General features: G+C 37.6%; 1 long non-coding RNA gene across 1 annotated transcript; it reads right to left on the bottom strand.

The window, feature by feature from the left end:
* Positions 1 to 1,939: 1,939 nt before the first annotated feature.
* On the bottom strand, positions 1,940 to 14,863 carry LOC138923326 (uncharacterized). Its single transcript, XR_011436801.1, has 4 exons — positions 14,782 to 14,863; positions 14,547 to 14,690; positions 7,886 to 8,014; positions 1,940 to 2,136 (listed from the first exon to the last, which is right to left on the bottom strand). It is a non-coding gene; the product is annotated as an uncharacterized lncRNA (long non-coding RNA).
* Between the last annotated feature and the right edge of the window lie 7,172 nt (positions 14,864 to 22,035).

The raw sequence follows: 22,035 nt of genomic DNA, 5'->3' as shown, positions 1-22,035 counted from the left end.
ATGTTGTTGTTGTTATTAGCATTATTTGAAAGCCAGCCAACAGTCAAATCTGATCACATCAGTAATGTGTCCGTATTTGGCTACAGCTACATTTAGTTTTATGGCGACAATGAAAATAAGCAAATAAAGTTATTAACTGAGAATAGTTAACTTAGTAAATTTTATATAAAGGTTTTTGTTTATAAATGTATAACCACACTAAAGCCAATTTGGAAAATAGAAAATTGTAAAGTTTGATTCTTGACCTAATTATTTCACTTCGCAAATATTTGAGTGGCTGCCATGCCAGAAACTTGATTGCCTGCAGGAGCTTTACTAACTAAGACCTAGTATCTGCCCTCGTGTAGTTCACAGTCCAGTGCAGGAGACAGAGGCAAACCGGAAAGTCTAATGTCCCAAGGGCTGTAATAGAAGCATAGAGAGGAGAGTCATTCTGCTGTAGTGGGGCTCAAAAATCATTATCAACAGTTCATAAAAATTGAAGTCTAATAAGCGTTTGCTCCTGTCCTCAATTGCTATAAATAATCCTTGGACTTGTGCAAGAACTGTATTTTAAAACTTTTGGGGTGGGGTTTTTGTTCTATTGCTCTACTCAAAAGGCAACATCTAAAACACATCAATTTCTCTTGCTCCCTGCATCAAGTCTATTACTGAATACCGAATACTGTAAGTTTTACTCCCCAAATCACTCTCAAACATTAGCACTTCTTTCCATTTTCTCTGGCACTACCTAAGTCTCACTTTCACAGCTGCAAACCTCTTATCTGTTCTACCCACATTCACATGGACCACTTCCGATCCATTGTTCCCACTTACAAATTTTCAGTGGCTCTCAGGACTTGGCGTGGTTGGTCCACCACACACGTCTTTAGCATCAGCCCACACCGTGATTTCCTGCAGTTTCTCTGCTGCTGTCACCTTGGACTGCTTTCAGTCCCTCTTTCTTGTCATTCTCCCTCTGTCACAGGGCCTTTGCACAGTCCATTCCTTGTCCCTCTGTTCTTCACTTACCTTAAAGAAGCCTTCTCTGAATTACCTAAGTCACAAAATCCCATCATTAAAAGCTTTTGTAGAACCACTCAACCTTCCTTCATAGCATTCATCTCAGATGCAATTTTATAGTTTTATATGTTATTAAGTGACTCATATCTGTAAATTCAATGAGAATAATGACTGTGTTTAGCTCTTTATTGTTCCAATTTTGGCAACACCATTTTGCATTGCAAAAATTTTCCGATTCATATGGAAAAGTTTTGAATCAAGCAATTAAGAACTACCATAACCTCATGAAGTATACTGATAAAGGAATGAATAAAATAAGCTAAATTATTGATGATTCCAAACAAACACTACTTTCTCTTATTGGAACACTAATTTAATTTATTATATTTTTCCTGCTTCTTTCCTTTATGTCACAATAAGACTGAAAAACCAATTCTTTTTCTTTGAGATGGCCTACTGGGTCTAATTAGCACAATCAAAATGCTTGTTAATTTGGGGGTGCACTGTCTTCAAGACAATATATTGGGGGAGGGACTACAACTCAAGTTAAGCATGAATCTAAATCTTGTAGGTCTTCCCCCCTACTGAAACGTTTTGCGCTTCCTCTTTTGTTCTTCCTTATCTCCTGACATTTCTGCGATCATTATGTGCCTTTAAAAATCAAGTTCCTTTTTTACTCTACTTTTGAAACTTCCAGCCAATGGGATGGGGGTAGAGGGACACAATAACAAACAAATCAACCAAAAACACAACCTACAGCTTCTTTATTTTTTAAATTTTCTCCGTAGCTTGGACTTATAGATAGAACCAGTCACTAATAAATAGATTTCTATTTTCTTGCATTATCAGGAAGTCCTTCTGAGTTCAAATTAAGGTTATATAAAGTCAATTACATGGTGTCAAACACTTGGTTTTCTTTAAATAAATACACATTTAATTTAATGATATAGTGTGATGGTTAATTTTATCTGTCAACTTGAATGGACCATGAGATACCCAGATAGTTGGTTAAACATTATTTTGGGTGTGTCTGTAAGGGTAGCTTCTGGATGAGACAAACATTTGGATTGGTGGACTGAATAAAGCAGGTTGCCTTCTCCATGGTGAGTGAGCCTCATCCAGTCTCTTGAGGGCCTGGGTAGAACAAAAAGGCAGAGTAAGGGAGGGTTTGCTCTCTGTGTGACTGTCTTCAAGCTAGGACATTGGTCTCCTCCTGCCTTTGGGCTTGAACTTGGACTGGAATCTACACCCTTTATTCTCCTGAGTCTCTATCTTGCTGACTGCAAATCTTGGGTCTTCTCAGCCTCTATAACTGTGTGAGTCAATTCCTTATAATAAATCTTTTCATTATATTTATAGATTATATCTATATGTATCTCATTCATTCTGTTTCTCTGGATAACCCAGACTAATACACATACCATAACATTAAACGAGACTGGCTGTAGGTACATGGATTTTACACCATTTAAAAATAGTTATCTTGATTGATTTTGGTTTTAAATTCCAGACAGTATTATCTCCTATATCCTTCTACTTATAAAATAAGAATGAATACACACATGCACACACACAAACACGCACACAATCATTGGTCCTTCAAACATTTCCAAGTCTCTTCATTGTTCCAAACGGCTTATTTCACTTAACATAATTCCCTCAAGGTCCATCCATGTTATTGCAAATGGAATGATTTTGTTCTGTTTTACAGCTGAGTAGTATTCCATTGTATATATATACCACATCTTCTTTATCCATTCATCAGTTGATGGGCACTTAGGTTGCTTCCATGTCTTGGCTATTGTAAATAATGCTGCAATGAACATTGGGGTGCATAGGACTTTTGGAATTGCTATAGTCACTGAAATTTGAGTGTCATTTGTTAACGTAACACATCCTAGCCTATACTGACTAAAGTGGAACTGGAGATGTTTTAACCCGAGAATTTTATGTCCATCCATGTTATTAACAATGTGTAAAGGCAACAGAAACATATTCTCAGATGTGCAAGTCCTATCAGACAACCTTCATTTGATTTTTAAAAAACAAATACCTTAAATATTTCTCCAAAAAGTTAAATATGAAGCAAAATTAAGAGCCATTGGGGAAGGAGGGTTTGAAATGACTGACTGAAAGCACTGAGATTTGATGAGAGAGTGATATCTGAAAAAATGGTGGCAAAGCTGCTTATAAACTGAGTGCAAACATCATAAATAATTCTTGAAAGGAAAGAGATATAAAATATTAATATAGTAACATGTTGAATCTAAATTCCATATTAAATCAGCAAAGACTGAGAAGTTGGAAAGGGGAAAATGCTTACTCAATTCGTTGTATCAGACAGAAAGGATTAAAAATATACCATTTTACTCTCAACAATATTATACAATTAGAAGTTAAATAGTTATGTTAAAATTCTTAAATATAGTTTGGTAAAGGCTTTTAGTTAAAGATGGCAAAACAAAGACATTTTTGTTTCATTCTCCTTCTTGCAACCTACTAATAATGAAAAAATTGAAAAATACTGTAGAGGGCAAAAAAAACCTCTTATCATCAATGAAACAAGGAAATGATACAACCCGAAGTTACAGAATGGGAAGCAGGTTTCCCAGGCAATGATGTGAAATGAGGAAAGAGGCTGAGTGCTGAGAACGGAAGGACGCTTTCTCTTGAGAAAGAACACAGATGATGGTTTTTTTGTTTTTTTTGTTTTTTTGAGAAAGAACCTTGAGCAGAACACAGATTTCTCTCCAAAGAAGAGGTACAATCCTGAAAGCCTGGGGTTAGAGTGGCAAGATCTGGGTGGGGAGGAGCCTCAGAAAGAGCAGAATGTCTAGTTTGAAGGGGTGGTGGAACTAAGAAGACACCAGACTGGCATGCCATCCTCACCGCCTTCAGCCTGTTCTCCGAGCCAAGGAGATCGCTAGAGCTAAAGCAGAGTGAGGAAAGGAAGAGAGGAGCCAGCATTCTCATGTCACTCCCAGTCCCTGAACAGATTGTTGCCAATAACTCATTGACAAGTACTGTGTGTCATAGCAACCACTAGCTGTAAGGAAGGCAAGGAAAACAAATCGCTATTACAGCTCCCGTGGCAGAAACAAGCAAAGGAGAAAAGAGAGTGAATCTGCAGTTTCTGCTTCTACAAAAAAAATAATAATCAGGATGGGAATCTAGAAATAAAAGAACTAAAAAGAAGATAAATGAACTGCAAAAGAAGAGCATACAGTGCAAGATAAATTACGTAATAAATAGACTAAGAGTTAAAAATGCATATTTCCTGATAGTCTCTATAGTGGATTGAATAGTGCACCCCCCCAACTCGTGTCTACTCAGAACCTCAGAATGTGACCTTATTAGGAAATAAGTCTTTGCAGATGTTATTAGTGAAGACAGGTTGCACTGGATTAGAGTGGGCCCTAAATCCAATGACTGATATCCTCATAAGAAGAGGAGAGGACACACAGAGACACACATGGCAAAGAGGGCCATGTGATAATGGAGGCAGAGATTAGAGTGATGTATATACAAGCCAAAGAATGACAAGAATTTCAGAGAGCCACCAGAAGCCTGGAAGAGACAAGGAAGGCTTCTCCTCTAGATCTTTGAGAGGGAGGATAGCCCTGCTGACACTGACTTTCAGACTTCTAGCCTCCTGAACTATGAGCCAATACATTTCCATTGTTTCAGGCCACCCAGTTTGTGATAGTTTTTTATGGCAGCCCTAGGAAACTAATACAGTCTCCAAGAACTTACATAAAACATGAATGTGGTGGATAGACTCTAGGGTGGCCCCCACAATTCCTGCCTCCCAGTGTTTATGCCTTTGTGTTGTCTTCTCTCCTTGAGTGTAGGTAGGACCTGTGATTTGCTTCTAACCAATAGAATTCAGTAAATGGGACACTGAATTTATGATTATGATTATATATATGTGATTACGTTACATAAGATTGTAACCCGTTATGTTGGGAGATTCTCCCTTGCTGGCTTTGAAGAAGCAATTTACCATATTTTGAGCTCCATGCCATATGGAGAGGGCCACAAAGCAAGGAGGCAAGGGTGCAAAAGCTAGCAAGAAAATGAGGCCCTCAGTCTGGCAGCCTGCAAGGAACTAAATTCTGCAAACAACCATGTTGAGTTGGGAAGCAGATCCTTCCCCAGTCAAGCCTCAGATGAGACAGCAGCCCCAACTGATGCCTTGATTGCAGCCTTGTGAGACCTCGAAGCAGAGGACCCAACTAAGCTGTGTTCAGACACTTGACCCACAGAAATTGTGAGATAACAGTTATGTGTTGTTTTAGGCTACTAAGTTTGTGGTAATATTCTTGTGCAGCAATAGATAACTAGTACTATACTCTCCATAGAAGAAGATCTGGAAGAAGAAAGTCAAAAGTTCAAAATAACAACTTGAGACATTAGAAGAGGGAAATAATGGGGCCAGCCCGGTGGTGCAGTGGGTAAGTTCACACATTCCACTTCTCAGCAGCCCAGGGTTCGCCGGTTCGGATCCCAGGTGCGGACGTGGCACCACTTGGCAAAAGCCATGCTGTGGTAGGCGTCCCACATATAAAGTAGAGGAAGATGGGTATGGATGTTAGCTCAGGGCCAATCTTCCTCAGCAAAAAGAGGAGGCTTGGCACTAGTTAGCTCAGGGCTAATCTTCCTCAAAAAAAAAAAAAGAAGAGGGAAATATTGAGATGAAAGACTTCAGAAAACAAATGAAAGAGATAGAAACTATGTTAGAAAAATACAGTAAAAAAAAAAAAATCTTGACCGAATATGCAATCTAAAGAAATCACATAACACAAAATGAAAACAATACAGCGATGTGATAATAAATAGATTTGATATGAAAAAAGATACCATACAGACATGAATAAGCAAATAGATATGAGGAAGAAATTTGAGGAAGAAATAGAAATTGAGGAAGAAAATAGAATAAATGGAGTTAAACAAATAACAAAAAAGAATGAGAGGTTACTTTCTGGAAACAAAGACCAGAATTTTTAGACTGAAAGAACAAACTTTGCCTAAGAGAAAAACTGGTTCAGAAAGATCCACACCAAAAAGTATCCTGGTACCAAACATATCAAATCGTCGAATTTTAAGAATAAAGACAGAATTTTATGGAAATTTTATGCAGAAAAGCAAGTAGCATTCAAGGTGAAAAAAAATCAAGCTATCCTTGGATTTCCCCATAATAATACTTGAATGCCAGAAAACAGAGGAAGAATGTCTATAAACTTCTGAAGGAAAGAAAACGTGACTCCAAATTTTATCCCTAGCCAAGTTATCCTTCAACTATAAAGAGAAAGACATATTCTCAATGGTTCAGACATTCAGGGGATACATTCCTACAAAAAAGTATATCAATGAAATTTAGTCAACTGAGGGTGTATAGAAACATGGAACTCAAGAAAAAAGAAGCTGAGATAAAAGGACTGATAATGAACACTGAATCTCCTTAAGTAGAAAGCCACCACTAAAAAGTGTCAAGAATTTTGATTGCAGAATAAATGTAAATGTTATTAATCTTGACATTATAAAATTAATAATATGAGTAATACAGATCTGGGAGAGGATGGATTAAGAAACAGTAAGTACTCAACCATCCCATCTTGCAAACAAAAAGGCAACATATACTGTGTAGAATTGCAACATGTGGTTTAGAAAGTCATGGCTCCAACCTCCTAAGAGTTTTCTTGACTTTAGTGGAAATTTGTTATTTGTAGTAAAGACACATTTACTTCAAGCTCACTGATTCCTTCAGCTTCACTTCAGTTTCTTCTTTCATTAAATTAAATTTTAACTGAATAATTTATCAAAAAAAATCCTTCAATCCCCATTTGATAAGATTCCATTTGCATAATTGAATATAGACAAGTGAAATTATGCTAACCAAAGTTTAGTGACAGCTGTTTTTAGCAACAGGATTTGGGATAAATCTTGCATTTCTCCTTTGCATTTTAGTGAATTGTTTAGTTAGATTTTTAAAATGATAAATGTGTATCATTTGATGGGAAAAAGGCCACTCACATTAAACAAGTTTTATAAAAAATAAAGGAGACAATTCTCAATGAAAATGTAACAATGAAACTTTCTAAGTATTATAATATATTAAGCAAAAGCTGGTTGAATAAAAGAATTGGCAGAAATACAAAGGAGAGAATTTAATTTAAAGTAGGCAAAACGAAGAATTTAAGTATGCAAAATATAGATAAAATTGATTTATACCCTGCAAACAAAGAATATAATTTTTCAGTGCCCAAGAACATCTATAAAATTTGACTATATATTAAGCGAAAAAAAACCCAACAAATTTTGAATGATAGAAGGCCATATTCTCTGATAATAATCCAATAAAAATTAGATAAATAAAAAGTAATAAGAAAAAAGAAAGAATAAAGAAAGAGGGACTACCCAATCCCCTGGAAATAATATTTTGCTAAAGAATCACTGGTAAAAAGAGGAAATGAAACTTACAATTATATACTAGTTAGATATTGATGACAACAGTACTGCATATCAAAATATGGGTTGGACCCAAAGCTGTTTGCAGAGAAAAATTCATAGTGTTCAATGTACTTACTCTTAAACAAGAAAAGAAGAAAGGAAGGAAGAAAGATAAGAAAGAAAAAAAGGAAGGAAGGAAGGAAGGAAGGAAGGAAAAAGTAAAGAAGGAAAGAAAAGAATGAAATGTTATATCTAAGAACCAAGAAAAATAACAATGGACAACTACATAAGGAAATGGAATGAACACAGATAAGTCAGATATTAATGAATTAGAAAATAGGAGGACTATTAGCAATAATTAGCTTTAGGAAAAAGAAACTATCCTAACTATTTTCAATAGAAATGGATTTAATATGGTAAATTTGGTACTTACAACATAACTGAAAGGACTGGAGAATCAAGCTTTCAACTGAGCCTTCAGGAGTTGTTGAAAAATATCACTACTTCCAGTACCACTTTCAATCTTGCCACATCAAGAAGATGGAGATTTGGGAGACCACAACTGTAATGGTTGAATTTGAGAACACAATATCAGAGATTTTATACAGGAATCAGGAATCTTGGATGGGAAGCTGCCTGCTACTGTTGGAATTTCCTCCTAGCTGCTCACGACTGGGCTCTATTCTTGCAGAAAAATCCAGTATCACTATGACTGGGACAGGCAGCAGCAGCAACTGGATTAGATGGGACCGAATTCGTATCCAGAACCCTGCCTCAAATGAATCTAGAAAATGTGATTTGTAGGTCTTCAAATGCTATAGCACACGAAGTGACGTCAGAAGTAGGCTGAAATGGATGCTGGGTACGTTACCTGTATCTACCACGATAGCTAATAATACTTCCTGATCAGTTATATCAGACACTGTTTTAAGCATTTTATATGTATTAACTGATTTAATCTACACTATATCCCTACAAGTTTGATGCAATTATTAACAGTCAAGGAAAATGCCTGTAGAAATCAAGTAACTTACTCGAAGTCTCAGAAAGGGGCTGAGTCAGAATTCAAATACAGTCAGTTTCTGACTCTGGAACTTGCGCTCCGAACTGTTACATTCAACATTTGTTTGTTTTCTTTCTTTTTAAAAGACTAATAAAAATGTAAAACTTCTGTCAAAGTTAATGGAGAAAAAAAGAACAAAACACCGAATATATACCATTAGGAATTAGGAGGTCTACCATTGAGACAGAGGAGATGACAAATGTCACATGGTGGTACCAGTGGTAGCTTGATGGTATTAAATTTGTAAATCTTAAAAAAATGGATATTTCTAAAAAATGTAATAGTCCAAAACTGATGCAAAAATGAATTTTGAAACCTGAGTGTATCAATAGCTATGGCAGAAAATAGCCACCCCTCAAAAAGTATAAGCCCCTGACAGCTTTATAAGCCATTACTGTAGAGTCCTCGAGGAAAAGATAATTTCTCTACCACTGTTCCATTTATAAAACTTCTGAGTCACATTATCAGGTATAGTGAAAATGTTGCATTGTATTTTCTATAGTTTGACTTAAGCACATTGAAAATAACCACATTATTTCAGGTCTCCCATTATAGCTGAAAAAAAAATCATTTTCAGGTAGACAGAATTTCCTTCATTGTTTTCTCCCTTCTTCTCCTCTTGGGACAGCATTTACGTTCAAAGGACTTAATGATAGTCATAGTATGGTGGTGTGAACTGTCTCCAGCTCCTGGGCTGTCATCTGCCTGGGGGCTCTGTTCCCAGTTATAGCCATCTCTCCTCAGTGTCATCTGCTGAGTCCTGATTGGCCTTATCTGGTTTCCAGTCATATGATGCCATTACTATCTTCCTCCCAATTCCCTCTCTCACCCCTGAGAACTCTCCAGTCTTCATAGTGTTCAGTTCAAACTACCAGAAAGAAAACCATTTGGCTGCCCTATCATTCCTTTTTAGGATGCTAAGTGGCTCTCCATGAGTCTGTCTCATCCAGGCCTCCTAGGCATTGGGCAAATGTCTTACTCAGCTATCTCATGCTGTGTAGGGCTGAGGAGCTCTTTCGGACTCAGCATCTGGCAGGTGCATCCAGACCTGAAGCTGAGCATGGATCTCTTCTAGTCTCAGATCTCAATACTTCCCAGGGAGATCATCACCATGCCCTCTCTCCATTAGGAGCCAAAGGGTCAGAAAGGGGACCACCATGGAAGGCGGAGGGAGTACTTGGCTCTTTCTTGGAGATTCTACCAGCGTCCACACCTTGCTTCTTCTCCATCTCTATAGAGGATAGAGGACAGGGAGAGGTCTTGTCCTGAAGGGGGCCAAGAAACTTGGAGTCAGGAATGTGACAGTTGGGAGACTCATTGTGCTTATTTTTCTTTCGTTTCTCTGCCTCCGCTATAGTAGGATATTGAAAGAGGAAGAGAGTTTGCTGAACTTGTAGGCTGATAGCAACTGTCAACACTACTTAAACTTTAGAAAATAAACATGAAAAATTGGAACGTTCCATTTTTACCAATTTACCATGATCATGAATACAGGTAACATGCAAAAGATCAAAAGAAAATCTTAGCATATCTATCCTAACAATTTATTAAAAAAATAGTAGACCACGACCATGTTGTATTCCAAGAATGTGAGCTATATATCTGTGACTTGCTTATATTTTTTGTGTAATTTTTTGTATTTAATAAGTTAATTGGCAAGCCACTATGTGAGGGTGTGGTACATAGAATATGTGGCACAGACCTCAAGGATCTTACAATCTGGTTGGAGAGTCAGATGTAACTAATTCATGATATGTATAAGAAATATTTAAAGTTAGTGCATTGGTTCTTCAAACGAATTATATAAATATGCTCTGGGTGTTTATTGACTGTCAGATCGCTTTACTGTAGGGTGGTAGGGGAGGAATTTGAAAGAGGGTTAACATAATGTCAACCTTAAAAGATAAGTTGGGCATGTATGGAGCGAGGATATTTCAAGCAGGCAATACAACAGGTAAAATTGTGAAGAAAAGAAAGCTGAATATATATGTGTTCAGTATACAGTGAGTAAACTTTGGAAATAGAGCGAATTGTTATAGGTTTAGAGATACTATGAGTTAAAAACTGTACTCCTGAGGTAATATTGATTTAAAAGATATGTTGTGTATCCTTTAACATATTCAGCTGGTAAAACAATCTCAGCCTACTTAAGGAACACTCTGGTTCCGCGTGAATAACAAGATCTATTGATTGTAAGTTCAGTGTATGCTTCCTTCACACAGTTACCCCCCAGAGTGCAGTTTAAGCCCCCCAGTCTGCTTTCTCTTGACTTTTTCTCTGTCAAGACATGGCTGTAAAAATGGTCGACTCTTCTGCCATCTACTTAACCTCTATTTTCTATTACCAGTCCCTGGATTCTTTTTTATGATCCTCATCAAGTTATACTCAAGCAATCTAAAATGGGAATAAAATTGTTACTAAAAATTATACGGAAGTAAAATCATGTAGACTGAAACTTTCACAAAGTGAACTTGAAACTGGGAAGGAATAACTGTGCTGTGGTGAAAGATTTTCTGTTGTTGTTTTCTTGTGTAAACACAAATTGTTTTTCTAATTGGGCTGTGGATTCCTTGGGGCTCAAAGACTAAATATTTATAGTTCTTTATGTATAATATATGGTTAGTGGGAGCTCCCACAACAGCTCCAAAGACAGAATTACTTAGCTGGTTTAGATGGAAATACATACACCTTTATTTCTCCACTCAAGGAGTATTGACAAGAAGACTCCTTGCCTATTTTCAGAATTTATTGGCCACTCTCCTCACCTTCCACCTCTCTCACTCTGCCAGGTGGTCATATATTCTTCCCTTTACTGATGCCCACTAAGTCTCTGATCCTGCTGCATTTACCTTCCACTTACACACATCTCAGTGTCTAGCTCTTGAATCTAAATAGAGCTTGCTTTTCCCAGGTCCACTCCACTTTGCCTCAACTTCCTTTAGCCCTTCCAAGAGGGCATTGCAAAAATGTCTGCCTCTGCTCTGCATCTGCTTCACCTCTCTTATCTTTTCTCAATCTCCAATTTCTTCTTTTGTTATTATTCCCGACATATTGCACTTAATCTCTAAATATTTGTTGATTGATTGGTTGGTTCTACATAATACAAAAGGGTTACTGACTCTATTTAAAAAATAATGTGTTGTGAATTCCCTCAAGCATGAGTCGGGAATAGATAAACTCTTGCATGACAAATTGAGAAAATAAACACTTCATCTTATTAGATTGTTTGCACCGAGATGCAGATGAAATAAGTGATAGATCACCACCACCAACTAAATTACAAACACTGCTTAGGTTTATAACAACTGTAATTATAAGTGCAGCCGTTTTTTGTTGTTGTTTTAAAAATTACCCTCTTGGTCAAAGGGAGCATGAAAAATGCTATTGGATCAATAATGTATTCGTTTAACCTTACCCCAACTCCTAACAGCGGTTGCAGATACATTAAAGGTTGGTTTGTGTGGGGCTCCATCAGGGCACAAGGTGTCAACGCCAAGCAAGGAGAGCAGCAGTCATGATGCAGCCACACTGCATCATCTCTCACTTGCTATTCCACAAACAGATGGGCGATGGGCTGTAAAACGTTTGAAATGTGAAGATCTGGATTTTTTTTTTTTAAAGATTTTATTTTTTCCTTTTTCTCCCCAAAGCCCCCCGGTACATAGTTGTGTATTCTTCGTTGTGGGTTCTTCTAGTTGTGGCATGTGGGACGCTGCCTCAGCATGGTCTGATGAGCAGTGCCATGTCCGCGCCCAGGATTCGAACTAACGAAACACTGGGCCACCTGCAGCGGAGCGCGCGAACTTAACCACTCGGCCACGGGGCCAGCCCTGAAGATCTGGATTTTATATCCATTTTAATTCATTTGGTTTTTCTTAGCTATGGTAGAGGGGCCTCACCCACTCCTTTCCTGAATTATGTTCCCCATCCTTACCAGGGCTTCATGGTGGACAAAGTGGACTCCCAACTCAAAAGTTTGAGGCATTCCTCTCAAATTTCAGAAATAGAATGAAATAGACTGAGTAGCTGATTTTATGTGAGCATTATTCTTTTTGTTTATACCTCCATTATAGAATTATTACAGTAATTGTTTTTAACTCACCAGATTAAAAAGTCAGGGACCACGGCTTGTTTACCTCTATTTACATAGAGTCTGGAACACTGGTGATGCTCAGTATATATTTGACTAATGAGTAAATGAGTGGCTATGAGTGGAAGAGCTGGAAACACGGGAGGAGAAATGGCATTTCCATAGGTTTATGATGTGATAAAATAGAGAGAGGCAGGAAAAAGCAAAGCGTATTTAGAATAAAGGCACTTCTCCAGCTTGGTCGAAAGTTGTGAAACTTAGGAAAGGTTGAATGTGGTCAAATTTGAATCCCAGACTGAATGCCCGATTTAGGAGTTTGGGTCTTTATTCTGTAGATAGTAGGAAGTTTGAACTATTTGTAACAGAAGAATGACATGAGGGAAACAATGCTTTAGGAAGATTAATCTATCTGCAGAATGCAAGGACTGCATTAGGAAGAGACTGGAGATTGGAAGGTGAGTAAAGAGGTTTAAGCATAAAGACGGGCCGGCCCAGGGCCAGTGGTTAAGTTCACGCACTCCGCTGTGGTGGCCCAGGGTTTCACTGGTTCGGATCCTGGGTGTGGACGCGGCACCGCTCATCAGGCCACACTGAGGTGGCGTCCCACATACCACAACTAGAAGGACCTGCAACTAAGACATACAACTATGTATGGTGGGGGGGGGGGGGGGGGGGTGCTTTGGGGAGAAGAAGCAGAAAGCAAAAAAAAAATGTTTGGTAACAGTTGTTAGCTCAGGTGCCAATCTTTAAAACAAAACAAAAAAACAAACCTAAAGACAGGTAAGACCTGACCTAGAGTGGTAGCACCAGAATAGCAAGGTAGGGATGTTGGAAGAAATGTTTTAAAGGAAGAAGTGTCAGGATTTTTATTATGTTTGGGTTTGGAGAGCAAAGGAGAACTATGTGAAAGATGACATTCTGATTAAGAGTTAGGATAAAAAAACACTGTTTGTTCCATTACCAATAATAGAGGAACCTGGCACCAGGTTGGGAGGGGGAAGGCATTGGAAATAGATTTTAGGAACTTTGATTTTTCCAATGTTACTGCAATTAAAAAAATAAATTAATTTAAAAAAAAAGAAACTTTAATTTTAAGGAAATTGGGAAATATATGAGTATAAATATCCCCCACACAGTTTAAGATGGAGGACTAAAATCCTGAGAAGAAAATTGGATAAAAAAAATCAACATTTGGTAGTAATCTATAGAGAAGTCACAGCTGATTTTTAGAGAATAGAAGAAACCTCTAAGAGAGTTACTGGGAGAAGAACAGTAGTAATAAAAATTAAACTTTGAGATTATGTTAGATTTGGCCATTTGTAGATAATGTAAAGGAAAAATAAGGTTATCAAATTAATGTTTACAATTATTTCCCACATTGCTAAACAAGTTAATTTGGTTGTGACCTCTTTAAATAAATGTCTTAAATTAACTTAATCTCAATTGGTGGAACTAAGGATGATGGAAGGCACTCCATCCACCCCTCTCAGTTTTCAAAGTGGGAGATACTGTGAATCTTCTCATAGACGGTATTTTTATTTATTACTTCATTCTACTCCTATATATATTTTATATGAATATAACAATAACCTTTTTTGAGAAAACATTATTTGCCAGCTTTTGGCACTCCTTAATGTTGTAATATCAGAACATCTCCCCCCCAACCCCCACTGCGATAACAGGACATCCTAATGTCATTTTTTAAAAAAAAGTCTTAGAAACAGTTAAACTTTTATACAAACAACATTATGCAGATCATCTCACCTAATTCTTTTACTCGTCTTATGTCTCAATATCCTGCAGGCTTATAGCTCCCACTAAAATGTTTGTTAGCATGAACTAACAGTTATATAATGTTTTATAATATACTTTTACATAATGTTCAATTTGATGATCATAGTAAATCTATCAGTATGGCAGCATTATTATTATTATAATTACCATCTTAAAGAAGAATAAAATGAAGCTCAGAGAGGTTAAGTCAGTCTTCTAAGTTCTTTGTTTTTTCTTCCTTTTGACTCCAAAGGCTCGTGGGCTCCCCAGTGGTCTCTAATGAATGGCATCAAGGGGTCCACAAAAAATCCACTAGATGGGAAAAACAACAACCACTTCTATATTGTAACTCTAAAAATAAGATAGAGTTTAAATTGTACTGATATTTAATATACAGACTGACCCAAACATGTGGAACAGACTGTATGTCAGGTGGTCATGCTCCCTGCCCCTTTGGGTACAGGAGGTGTCCAGAGGGAAGTGTGGGAACTCCAATGCAGAGACTTCCCAGGGGCCCCCTCCTGTTTGCTCACTCTCAGTGTATTGTGTCACAGAGCAGCTTGCATGCGCCCAGTTGAGAGGATTTATGGTTAATATGGCCCATTTTTAACTGAACTCATCCTCATAAAATGTACAAATGACATACAGAGATTCCTGTAAAGAAAATGCCAGTTGGAATCAAGACTAACAATGCTCAAGCAAACGAATAGGAAAATGGCAGAACAAGCACTTCTCTTACTCAGAATGTGAGATCTTTATCAGCCATATTATAAGATAAAATAATGATCTGAAGAGTAGTTGGCCAAAAAAAATGTTTTAGCTATCAAGAATACTATTTAAAAAGATATAGATTTACATCTACTGTCATTATTCATGAGTATCACTAGGCGTATATTTTCCTTTTAGATGTTGGCTAATGATTAGCAAGCCATTTTAACATGAAGTATCTAGAATATGAAGACAAATTCTATAACTGTTTCAGCAATGTTTGAAGTGATACTCAATCTAGTACTTTACAAAATTTAATGAAAATATGAGCGCCTCCTTACAATTTCTTATTTAATTGCAAAGGCAAAAAGCAGTTGTTCACCCTGTCACAGTAAAATGGCTGAAACAATAGACCCAACATAGTAGCAAAGTGACAGGCATTCCCTTTATAGCAAAAAGCGTCAGAAGATGCATAGTGAACATTGCTGAAGATATAAAAAATGTTACTTACAACAAATTTCACAGTAAAGGAGGACGTGCTATATAGGAAAGTACAAATATTTCTCCAAAGTCTAAGCATGTGGTATTTGCTGTATTCTCTTTCAACAATGAAGTCCACAAAGAAAGCACTACTTTTTGTGTAAGATGCTAAAGAATATGAACCAGAAAGATAGCTCTTAATAGCAAATAACTTCTTTAATGAAAACTATGTTTTCTACAGATTTTATGTATATAAGCAAGCTGCATTGCCAGGAATTAAAAAATCACTCCTAGGTTATAGATGAGTTTCAGAGAGAGGACAATTCAAATTCATTCAATCATTCATTCATAAACACAAAGTGAAATTAAAGTCACACATGCACAAAGGATGCCATCAATTTCATATGGTTAATTTAATAAAAATAACAAATTTAAATCTATAGCAAAAGCTCTGAACATTGCAATCACATGTGGCATGATATGAAGATCTTCTGTGCTATAGTGTATGGTGAGACTGGTTGGTTATCTCATACTAAAGACTTTATTTTTAAAGATTGGCCCTGAGCTAATACCTGCTGCCTATCTTTTCTTTTTTTTTCTTCTTCTTCTCCCCAGACCCCCCAGGACATAGTTGTATATTCTAGTTGTAGGTCCCTCTGGTTGTGCTATGTAGGACGCCACCTCAGCATGGCTTGATGAGCGGTGTTAGGTCCGCGCCCAGGATTCAAACTGGTGAAACCCTGGGCCACCAAAGCAGAGCATGAGCGCTTAACCACTCAGCCACGGAGTGACCCCTTGTACTGAAGACTTTACAAAAGTTGAACTTATAGACAAGTGAATATTTTTCTTTAAGAAAAAGATAAAGGCTCCTTTTCTGATATTACAAGCATGGCTGTCTAAAACTATTTCACTATGTATTAGATAATAATAATTTTAAAATTACACTTAATCTGTCCCTACAAGGTAAATGTGGCATTTTGACAAGAGAGAAAGTTAGTACTTTTTTTTGAAGGAAGTTGTATTATGAAGAGAACATTTGAAAAAAAAAGGATGTTTGGAAATATTCTCATCTTTACGTGATGGAAATGTATGGGAGATCCTGGGATAAGCTCACCAGATCAAAGAAGGACTTGCTGCCCAGCTGTGGGGACCGAGGTCAGCTGACCGTCTCCTGCAGTCAGCTGCTTCGAGGTCAGCCTCAGTTACAGAGCTCCCCTTCCTGGAACACACGGTGACTGAATGATGTGGGAGTATAAAGGCTCAGCCCTTTTGGACCAATGCAAGATGCACTGGCTCCAAACTCCGTTAAAGGGGGAGTCGAGGCATTGTCGGCTTCTGTCGAAGTGCAGCTTCTTCCTCTGCCCTGTTCTGCTTCCTCCCTCTGCTCTGGATGGCCTTGGTCCCTGAAGAACACCTTGCCTCCAAACTCAGAAACGTCTGCTTTCTGAGAACCTAAACCGCAAAATTGATCACTTAGTAAAACTCCCCATGCACACCAAAAAATTGGAAACAGATTATCTTAACTTGTTTAAGAATCTTCCATAGGAATTCCAATAGTTTTGAACCTACTTACTAAAAATATAAAAATTAACTTTTGATGGATTTGCAAGATTTTGTTGATTGAAATCATGAAAGATCAAAATTTATTCTTTAAATTTCAACAAAAATCTTTGCCTAATTAGTAGATTGAATTGAATTATTTTACAAGCAGAGTTAATGATGTGCTTTCTCCATTGAAATCTATGTTTTTATGTGGGGTATTTTTCAGCTAGAAAACTATTAAATTTAGGTATTTGAATAAAATGATCTTAGACTTAGATCTGTCAAATTGCTATGTTACAAAGTGTTAAAACAATGTTTCCAAGAATAATAAAACATTCACATGGTTATTTCTAAAAATATTAATCTCACTAAAATAATTGTTACTAGTGAGAGCAAAAATGTTTTACAAGCTCAATAATTAAATAGTTGTTTAGAAATATTCTATTTCAGCTTTTCAATATATTTTGTTTGCATGTATATAATTTATAATTAAATATATGGGGATACTTAAAATTTTTTCACTGATATGCTATGGTTACAATATCAAAAATTTTGGTCATCATTGCAGTACACCATGCACCGTTTTTTATATTCAAAGAAGGAAGACCAGTGACAAAGAGGGAGAAGATGAACAAAGGAAACATTGGAGGATAGTGAAGAGAAACGTTTCTATTTTAGCAACTAGAACATATTCCCTTATTCTAGGATAATATAAATTAAATCACAGGAGACCAGACTCTCAGGTTTTCTCTCCCTACCACATACAGTCACATGTCCCTTAATGAGAGGATATGTCTGAGAAATGGCATCGTTAGGGGATTTTGTAGTTGTACAAACATCATAGAGTGCACTTACACAAATCTAGATGGCACAGCCTGCTACACACCTAGCGTGTATGGTACAGCCTGTTCCTTTTAGGCTACAAACCTGTACAGCATGTTACTGGACTGAATACTGTAGGCAACTGTAACACTATGGTAAGTATTTGTGTATATAAACTTACCTAAACATAGAAAAGGTACAGTAAAAAAATGGTATAAAATATAAAATGTGGCACACCTTTTTAGTGCACTTACCATGAACAGAGCTTGCAGGACTGGAAGTTGCTCTGGGCGAGTCAGTGAGTGAGTGGTGTGTGAATGTGAAGGCCCGGGACATTACACTGTTGTAGACTTTGTCCACACTGTACACTTAGGCTACACTAAATTTATTAAAAAATTTTTCTTTCTTCAATAATAAATTGAAAACCTTTCTGTAACTTTTGTTTTGGTGAGGGAGATTGGCCCTGGGCTAACATCTGTTGCCAACCTTCTCTTTTTGCTTGAGGGATTGTTCCTGAGCAACATTTGTGCCCATCTTCCTTTATTTTGTATGTGAGATGCTGCCATAGCGTGGCTTGATGAGTGGTATGTATGTCCGCGCACAGGATCGGAACCCATGAACCCCAGGTATCCAAAGTGAAGCATGTGAACTTCACATGCAACTTTTTACTTTATATACTTTAAATTTTTAAAAAATTGTTGACTCTTTTAGTAACTCTTAGCTTAAAATGCAAACACATCGTACAACAGTACAAAAATATTTTCTTTCTTTATATCCTTATTCTATAAGCTTTTTTCTATTTTTAAAATTTTTTATTTTTTTACTTTTAAAACTTTTTTGTTAAAAACTAAGGCACAAACACACACATTAGCTTAGGCCTCCACAGGGTCAAGATCATCAACATCTTCCACCTCCACATCTTGTCCCACTGGAAGGTCTTCAGGGGCAGTAACACGCATGGAGCCATCATCTCCTATGATAACAATGTCTTCTTCTGGAGCACCTCCTGAAGGACCTGCCTGAGGCTCTTCTTGAGGAGGGGTCACTCTTCAGAAATATGTCCATGGTGGTTTGCTTGGTTTGTTTCTTTTTTTATTATAGGTTTGCTTGTAAGCAGATAATGCACCATGAACAATCCTCTCTGTTAATGAAAACCTTTCTGTGTTAGGATCCAAGTTTTCAGACTGTTTAAAGAACTTGTTGAGGTCTGCAAAAGCTTCTGCTAACCCCTTCACTGTGAATTTTCTTGGGGTTCTTCTTCTTTCTCCTCTCCTGCAGTTCCCTGTTCTTTTGCCTCTTCTTCAACTATGTGTTCCTGTTCCAGTTTCAACAACTCCTCCTCAGTCTGTTCCTCAGGAACCGCCTCTAGAGGCTCCTCAGTGTCACCCGCATCCACACCTGGGGTAAAGCTGTTTGCATCTCAACCACAGCCTTGTTGATTCTTGCAACCTCCTCATCCTTGGCAAATCCTTTGAAGTCATTGATGAACCTTTGAGTGTCTTCTTCCAGATGCCATTCCTACGCTCCTTGATGACATCACCACAAACCCAAGCAAGGTTCTTGATGCAGCCATAGTTGTTGTAATCCTTCCAGAATTGCATCAGTGTCCTCTCAGTGTCTTCCCAGTTGCAGCAATAGCCTGGGCAAAGGTCCTCCTCAAGTAGTAGGCCTTAATAGCTTTTATAATTCCTGGATTTATTGATCGGGTCAAAGAGGCAGTGTTTGGAGGGAGAAACTTCACTTTGATATTGGGATGGAAAATAACAATAAAAGGAGGGTGTATGGGAGCATTATTATCAACAATAAGCAAAATCTTGAAAGGTTTATTTTTCTCCAAACAGTACTTTTCCATTGCACTGACATACCAGTGCAATGTGTGGTCTTCAATTCAAGTCATTAGAAGATTCTCCATGTCTGATGGAGCCCCTTCTCGAATTTTTGTTAGTTTCATTGCCTTTAATATCTTCTGTGACTTTGCTATTGTTCTTTAAGATCATAACTATGGTGGAATGGGACATGCCTGACTGGTGAGGCTTAACCATCACTGATTTTCCACTTTTTTTTCTGCTGAGGAAGATTCACTCTGAGCTAACATCTGACAAATAAAAATGGCAAGTAATAGGATATATTGGAGTATATGAGGAAGCCACTTTGTGTAAACCTAATTCGGCCTGACCTTGTGTTTCCAAAAGGGCCTGACCGAGGCCGTTGAGCATGCATTGTATATCTGCTTTAGAGATTCCCTATGGCAAGAGCAAAAGGCCCTTGAGATAAAGGTGCAACTTCCCTGCCCCCCCCCGCCCCCCACAACGTTGGCATCTCCTTACAGATTAAGCATCTTTCTTTAGGCTGGGAACTGATTGCAGCACTCATCTGTGACTGCCCAGCCCGAGGCAACACACCTGCCACCCCGCGGCGTTCACTGAGACAGCAGAACTATCTGCAGTTTCCATCAATCACTGTGCTGACAGAGCAGCCTTGTGACTATTGTAAAAGGGACATTTCAATCATATGTGAAACATACTCTTTGAGGGTATATAACCATCCTGTATACCCCCACTTCTTTGGAGTGCTCTGTTCCTTTGTGGAAAGACTCTCCTGGGTTATAATCCTCAGATTTAAGCTCAGAATAAACTCACCCAAATTTTCATTTATAGATTGGTTATGGATTATTTTCATTGACACATCCATTGTCAATCTTCTTCTTCTTCTTCTTCTTTTTTTGATTGAGGAAGGTTAGCCCTGAGCTAACATCAGTGTCAATCTTTGTCTATTTTGTATGTGGGTTGTCACCACAGCACATGGCTGTTGAGTGGTGTAGGTCTGCACCCAGGATCTGAATCCACTAACTTGGGCCACTGAAGTGGAGCACACTGAACTTAACAACTATGCCACAGGGCCAGCCCCAGATTTTCCACTTTTGTAGTCCTTAATCACTTTCAATTTTGTTTCCACATCAATCACTCAACATGGCCTCTTACTGGCAATATTAGCTGTGGATTTTGTACACTTAGGGGCCATGGTGACCAAAACAACACGAGATTTATCAAGTACAAGAGAAAATGGTGCAATCAAGAGACATGATAAACACGAGATGTAGAAGGTGCTGCTGAAGAAACACAGCACAGTTTTACAGTAAACTTTCTTTTTATAAGTAAGAAGAGTACACTCTAAAATAACAATAAAAAGTATAGTATAGTAAACACATAAGCCAGTAACATAGTCATTTATTATCAACTATTATGTACTGTACATAATCGAATGTGCTATACTTTTATATGACTGGCAATGCAGTAGGTTTATTTACACCAGCATCACCACAAACACATGCGTAATGCATTGCACTACCACTTTATGACAGCTACGACATCACTAGGGGATAGGAATTTTTCATCTCCATTATAATCTTATGGGGCCACTGTCACATATGTGGTCCATTGTTGACTGAAACATCATTATGCTGTGCATGACTATAGTGTTTTCCATGCCCTGGGATTCACTCATTATTCTAGATCAAGAGTGTGATAGTTGGTTTTATGTGTCAACTTAACTGGGCCACAAGGTGCTCAGATTTATTTGGTTAAACATTATTCTGGGTGTGTCTGTAAGGGTGTTCCTCAATGAGATTAGCATTTAAATCAGTCCACTGAGTAAAGCAGATTATCCTCCTAACTAGGAGGGCTTCATCCAATCAATTGAAGACTGCATAGAACAAAAAGGCTGAGTAAGATGAATCTTTGCTTGAACTGCAACATCTTTCTCCTGCCCCTGGACTGAAACACACACCATTATCAGCTGTTTTGAGTTTCCAGCTTGCTTGCTACAGATCTTGGAACTTCTCAGCCTCCATAATTATATGAGCAAATTCCTTATAATAAATCTGTATCTATCTATCCAATTATAGAGAATTTTCTATAATTATACAAATAGATAATTCCCTTGTCTCTCTCCATTCCTCTCTTCACACACACTTAAACCCTGACATGATAAATCATAGGGAGTTGGAAGGAATGTTACCAAATGAGATTGAACTCTTTGCCCTTTGTCCTGAGAGGTCTCTAAGTCTACACTCTTGGAGTTCTTGGCATTAAAAAAAATTAACATT

Source organism: Equus caballus, chromosome 3, assembly GCF_041296265.1.
Source record: "Equus caballus isolate H_3958 breed thoroughbred chromosome 3, TB-T2T, whole genome shotgun sequence".
Classification (NCBI taxonomy): Eukaryota; Metazoa; Chordata; class Mammalia; order Perissodactyla; family Equidae; genus Equus; species Equus caballus.
This window is presented reverse-complemented; position numbering and strand designations above follow the sequence as displayed.